Genomic DNA, 7,019 nt, shown 5'->3' with positions numbered 1-7,019 from the left:
TCATCAGTACACTCAACGAATACATGTGGATGACATTGTTTCTAGTGCCTTCACTATTTTTTCTACAGCTGTCAAGATAGCATAGGATTCAGCTGTAAAGATTGATGCGCACTGAGGAAGATTAATTATTTGTTCCCTGTTCTGTTCCATTATGGCACAACCAACAAAGCAGAAGTTTTTTATTTATCTGTATAAAACGTGTAGAATTACTGTACTTTTATTTCATAGTGCAAACTTCTTGTTTTATATGCTCTTTGGGAGTTTGGATTTTGTTAAAGTGTGTTAGAGTGAGTTCACAGACTGTTGAAATTTTGTACCATGGGGGCAGGGGACTGTTATTTGGTGCAGTATCGGGTGGGTTGTCCACAATTTCTAGCTCACTGCAAATGTCTTCGAAACACGATATCACTGTCCTCGTTGCCTGCGGTTTATTTGTGAAAATTAATTGTGAGTGGCTTGCTGAGACTATTGAATAGCAGAAGTGTTTTTCCTGTGACCTTATTCTAAGGACATAAGCACATGTGAGTAAAGCTCTTCTATCTTTCAGCGGAGGCTCATTTGTCTCCACATAGAGACTACCAATAGGGGATGTTCTGTAAGCGTCAAAAGAGGGGCGCAAACCTACGTTATCTACCGGGTCCAATTTATTTTGATATGATAGTCTAACTGACCCGTAGTCTATGGACCCGTAATCCAAGCTAGACTACACACAAAATCGATATATATCTTTATGTAGAAGACACACCCTAACAGACCCCCAGTGTTTCCGTGAGAGAACCTTCAGTATGTTTTGAGATTTCATGGCTTTCCTTTTCAGAATGTTTATGTGAGGCAGAAATGTTATACTTCTGTCGAACGTTACACCCAACAATTTATGTTCACTATTTACTGGCTCCTCAGTCCCATTTCAGTGTAGCTTGGGGTCGATTTGTATACATCGTTTCAGCGAGAACATTACTGCCACTGTCTTCTGTGGGGAAAATTTGAACCCATTTTTATCAGCCCATGATACTAGTTTATTTAGCGTTATATGTACTTGTCTTTCACAAATTGATATGTATGTGGATGTGCAGGCTATTTGAAGGTCGTTGACGTACAGTGACAACATATTGGATTTTGGGGTTATCTTGCTTATTAGCAAGATACGTCATTTTTATTATGAATTTATGTTGTGCTTAAAGTAAAATCCTGATGTACATCATTCTCTTGAATAAAGTTCCTTATCAAGGTGGTACCGACAAGTACTTAAAATGAATGGCCTGATAGAAAGTCCTTCAGAACCTTGAGCATCCGGCCCCGGATGCCTGAATCTGCTATATCGCGTAGGATCCCGAACCTCCAAGTCGTGTCGTATGCCTTTTTCATGTCAAAGAAAACGTCCAGGCAATTTTGTTTGTGTATAACAGCTTCCCGGTGTGTATATGTAAGATGTACAAATTGGTCAGTCGTTGCGCCGTCTTTTTTAAAACCACATTGATGAACATAAAGAAGTTTATGAGATTTTTAGGTAAAGGTTAGTTTAATGTTTAAAACACTTTCAAGACATTTTGCTGACCAGCTGGTCACAGCTATGGGCCTGTAACTGCCAGCTATTGTAGGCAGCTCTCCCTGTTTAAGAAACGGAACAATGACAGCTTATTTCCATGTCTCTAGGAGCTTTACCAGAGTCCACATTTTCTTTCACAAGTGCCGTTACAGAGGATTTGGATAAATGAGCCAGAATTTCATAGTGAATTTTATCAGGGCCAGACGCAATCTGTTTTCCAACAGCTTGGACGTTCTTTACTTCTTGAAGCGTAATAAAACTATTATACGGTTTATGTCTGCCACCATTGGTTGGAAGTCTTTGTTTCTCGGCCTTGTTTTTGTAATTTAAGAATGTTTCTGTGTAGCGTGAAGAACTTGAAACGTGTATGAAAGGGTCGCCTAATATATTAGCCTGTTCTTCTATGCTAGTCTGAACACCAGGGGCTATGAGAATGAAAATTGTGAAGGGAGAAAAGTTTTCACAGATTTCATTTATTTGTTCGCACATATTCTTGGACGTTATTGAGCTGTTTATTGATGTGACATACCTCTGCCAGGATTGTTTTTCGGAGTTGCGACGGATGGTATCACGCTTTATCTCTGGCCATTTTAAAAACAATAGCATTTTCGTGCGTAGGGTATCTTCGGAAAACACCCCGTGCTTTATTTTGTCGTTTTTGGCCTCCTTACTTTCCCGTCACTTCCACACCCTGTGGTTTTGTCGCACCACACTTAAAGACTGTGGAAGTGCGAGGCGGGCGGCAGTAGGAATGCATGTCGTAAACAACTCGTTTAGTTTGCCAACACTAAGGGTCCTGAGAAAACTCTTTCTAAATTTGCCTCTGCTTTAAAAAGCTCCCAATTTGCTATGTGAAGTTTCTCCGTTTCGGTTTAGTGTACATGACGGATGGTGAGGATGTTAAATTTACTTTTGCTTGCAGGTGGTCGCTATCATATGGATTGTTCAGATCATACTATTTAAAATCATTAGAAATGGAAGGTACACTAAAAGCGAAATCTAAAGACTGATACTGAGGGTGTTCAGCTGATTATTGCTGGCAGGTGGTCGCTACCATATGAATTGTTAAGAACGTCCCATTTAAAATGGTTAGAATTGGAAGATGCACTAAAAGCCAAATCTAAAAAACTTAATTTTCCTGCCCTTGATGAGCAGTACGTGGGCTTAAAGGAGTTCAACATGCAAATGTCAGAACTAAAAATAAAATCCTCAGTAAGCTGTCCACGTGTATCGCTTTTTTCACTTCCCCACAAAGGAGAGTGTGCATTAAAATCTCCTACTACTAGGTAGTGTTCTGGTAGTGGGCTAACAAGGTTTTCTAAATCATGAAGGGTTATTTTTAGATTCGGTGCAAGATACACAGAACACATAGTAAGAGTTTTATATGCAATTATTGTGACTGCAACAGCTTCTAAGGGACAATTTATTTTCAGATCTTGAGCTGGAACTCCACTTCGTAATATGATGGCGGCGGCGTGCGAAATATGGCCTGCTTGCTCTCGGTATCGGCAGAAGACCATGGTTTTCAGTATATGTGTGTATTTGGAACCTAAATTTGTTTCCTGTATGTGCAGTGCAACTGGCGACAATGTAGCGAATATGTCTTTTACGTCATTATTATTCTTTAGAAGTCATCTACAGTTCCACTGAACCACGAATATCATCTTATTTTGTTAAAGGCTAGGAGACTACGTTAGGTTTTTCCGCAGCCCGTGATTCGGGCCTTGTCACTTCCAGTTCGTTCCAAGGAGCCGCCGTCTCTGGGACGAAGACGGCGAACAGCTGTCCTGATTTATGTCCATAACGCTGTTTTCTCTTTTTATACATTGCATTGCCTCGTAGGCAGAGGTCTTGTGACCCGCCGACCATGAGGGATGCGTAGCCTGTTTTGGGGGTGGTGGAGGAGCGTGAGCTGCTTCCACTGGGCAGGTGATGGCACTACCCCAGCATCGTATGAGGCCTGGTAGGTGCCGGAGGACATTTTGGTGCCCTGCCCTGTGGCTCCACATTGGCGATATTTGGTTTCGCTGTGAACTGAAATGCGTTCTTCGTTTTGTTGTACTGGGTACGGCCTCTTTGTAACTGACGTTCTTTGTTGTTTCAGTGTTATAATCTGCTTTTCGTCTTTTCATTTTTAGCAGGATAGAAAGTAGACGAGATGATCGCCCTCACAGTTAGCACAGCATGGGTCTGCAGTGCAGTTGTCAGATTTGTGGTCATTCACAGCACATTTTGCACAAGTATTGCGGGACGGCAATTTTGCCAATCAATGCCGTAATTTCTGGCAGTTGAAGCATCTCGGATTTGGAATGTACACATGGTCGGATGTTTATTTTCAAGTACCTGACTTTAGTTGACTCTTGTAGGGTGCAGCTATTTAAAGTAAGAACCAGGTGTTTTGCAAGAATCTCCTGTCATCCTTTCGGATTTCTATTCTGTGAACAGCAATGATGTTTTGATCTGCTAGTCCTTCTGCCATTTGATCTTCAGTGAGAGCAATAAAGTCTATTTCAGATATTACTTGCTTTACAATGTTCAAGAATCGGTGGAGATCGAGTGATGGTGACGGGGATGTCCCCAAACGACACAATACTTTTCAGGTCAGAAGACTGGTACTTGGTTCGTGCTTCTAGCAAGAGGTCACCATTTGCAGGTTTTGATACTTTGTACTCAGGTCCCAGGATTTTACTGAGACACTTTGACGCAATGAAAGGGAGATTTTTCGAGCAAGTTCTTTGAAGATCCTCGCTATGTACGACGTTAAACATTGGGAATACCTCTTTCGTTGTCAAGAAAAATGGTTCGTAGCATCGGTCCGCCCTCTTTTGTTTAGATGGCGATCATTTGTTTGGCATAGAGAATCCATGAAAGGGTTTGCTTTTTCGATATCTCTGCCTACCACCCACCATGGAGCCCAACGGGGGGGGCGAGACAGGAACTTGCAAGAACTCCTGCCTACACCAGCAGTACAACCCTACTATAACCAAATATGGGCAGCTCAGGGTAGCTACTCCACACAAGGTTAAACCTCTCCGCCAAGAAAAAAATAACGAAAACAAGAAATGAGGAGACAGGAAAGTGCTGAGGAAAGAGATATGAAAGTGAAAAATGAAGGGGAGGACAGGAAAAGGCGACTGCTGATTTCTCCCTGGTGGGTCAGTCCGGGGGTACCGTCTACGGGAAGCGTTGGCCAAAGTGGTGTGTTGCCTCCGCCGAGAGGCCTTTAAGGTCTGAACACACGGAATCAGCTCAACCACCAGGATCCCTTTTCCCGAGAGACGGCGATGCCACGCACGGCTAAGCGTGGGTGCTCGGGGTGCATGGTATCACATAGTTCACACAAAAACCTGCTTTAAGCAGGTGCCCCCTGCGGGGTCATTAAAGGAAATAATCGGCATGATGATGATTTTATATATTTGCTGCTTGGCTGCTTTCTACCACGTAGATCTTTATTTTGATACTGTCGGACAGCAAGGGAGCCACCAAGCTGCCTACTAGTCGCTGATAGTGTGGAAGGATCGCTCGCAAGGTTTCTATCGCAGCCTATGAGCGCAATCACAGATATATTAAAAAAATCAGCGCGAGAAGCAAGCAAAAATAACAAAGAATAACAAAGAGAGCGCTGTATAGCATTAGTTAGTTAGAGAAAAGCATGCGCATACCGAAAGGAAGGCATAAGAAAATAACAAGAGACCCCAGCTTCTTGCTCAAGCCCCTCCTCCATCCCTCCAGAAATGTAAATACTCAATTACTTCTCGGGTTAATATATCTGGGCTGCGTAACAACGGCCACTCCAGATGAAGCACTTTGATATGGATAGAATTGATATTTCTTGAAAATTGGGTTCCACCATTGTTACGAAAGATCCGAACAACGCTCCATCAACTAGCCTTCCCTGCCGCTTTATCCTGTTATACGTCTTATCTAGCGTCTTTGGGAGAGGCATGGTGCTTTGGTTGTGCTTGTGTCGGTTGCTTAATGGAGCGAGTTGGCCTGGAGGGTTGGAGGCAATTTTGCCTCATGGCAGTGAGCGGGCCCGCGCAGATTTTTCACTTGAGCTGACAAATAAATCCATCTGAGGGTTCGGTGCTCCGCCATTTTGAAATATTGACAACTTTGGATTTGACCACACGTCTGGTCGGCGCTCTTCCTCGTTATGCCGAACGCCATTACCGTCGCCGTGTCTCAAATATGGAAACATTGTCGTGTACAAGATTTGACATCAAAATGCTGACATAAGCGTAATGTGTACAGCATCCAGAAGGTCATCTTCTAGTCCCCTCGAAGGCTATTTTGCAATAGGGATTGGAACCAATGACACATGCTGCTCTCACGAGTGCCGGTGTTTACGTAATGATAGGTGATATACTGGCCCTTCCTTGGCTCTAAATCCAAATTCAACAAACAATATAAACTTTTTCGCGGAATAAAAGAGCGCTTCATAACTATTCTTATGCCGGAGCTCGAACGCCCGGAATCCTAGATTTTCAATTCATTTCGAAGAAAAAGTACAAGCTGTAATTATGTGAACCCTCAATAATTTTGTATCCAGTAGCAAAATACACTAGTACAAAATAGAAACTCATGACTTATTCTGACAGTAATGACAGCTTGAAATGTCAGCAGAACAAGAACACCACCGTGCAATGATCTATATTGGCCTTCGTTTATCCCACCGCGTAGTATCCTATCATTTCCTATTAAATTGCAAAAACTTGAAGATTAATCAAGGGACTGTATATTCAAGGTAAGCTCCGTGTTTAAAAACTCGCAGACTGAACACCATATAAATTTAACGGGATTCCGCAAAAGATATTAATAATAAAAGCGGGCGTAATAAAAGCACACAAGCTGGGTTTGAGATTAATCCTTGTTTCAGAATCTTTTCATCGAAAGATTGCCTGCGAAATCTCGATCATTTTGGAGAAACAATAAGTGCAATGATTCCTGAGTACAATGATTCATATTTCCCTGCGTTTATCCCACCGTGGTGTGTCCCACCGTTTCTTGTGAAATCGCAATGCCTTTTAGATATATTAAGGGTTCATACCCTTGATATATCAAGGGATTGTTTAATGAAAATGGACTCTCTCTGTTCAAATACCTCGCTATAAGAAGAAAAACCATTCATGTCATTCGACAAAACTATCATCAGTTGTAGGGGGGGGGGGGGCGAAATATATCTCAAAAGATGTTTTTCTGCTTAAGCCTTTTCCCGGTTCCTTAGTGGTCGAAACATTGCTAAAGAACCGATGGGATAAGAACAGGATAAGTTGAACTTTGTGGCGAAAAATAACTTAGTAGGTAAGAGCATATTGATCAATACAACAACAAGAAAGATTGAACTAGAAATAACCTGGTAGAATTCTTCTTGCAAACATTAATTTTCTTTGATGGCTGCAATATTTCATAAAAATGTCGGCAGCAGTTAAGAGGCATTGACAAATTCCCATGACAGCTTTCATGCGTCCCT

This window comes from Amblyomma maculatum, chromosome 5 (genome assembly GCF_055883805.1).
Source record: "Amblyomma maculatum isolate TAMU_Amacu chromosome 5, ASM5588380v1, whole genome shotgun sequence".
NCBI classification, from domain to species: domain Eukaryota; kingdom Metazoa; phylum Arthropoda; class Arachnida; order Ixodida; family Ixodidae; genus Amblyomma; species Amblyomma maculatum.
The sequence above is the reverse complement of the archived record's forward strand: the minus strand, read 5'-3'. Positions refer to the sequence as shown.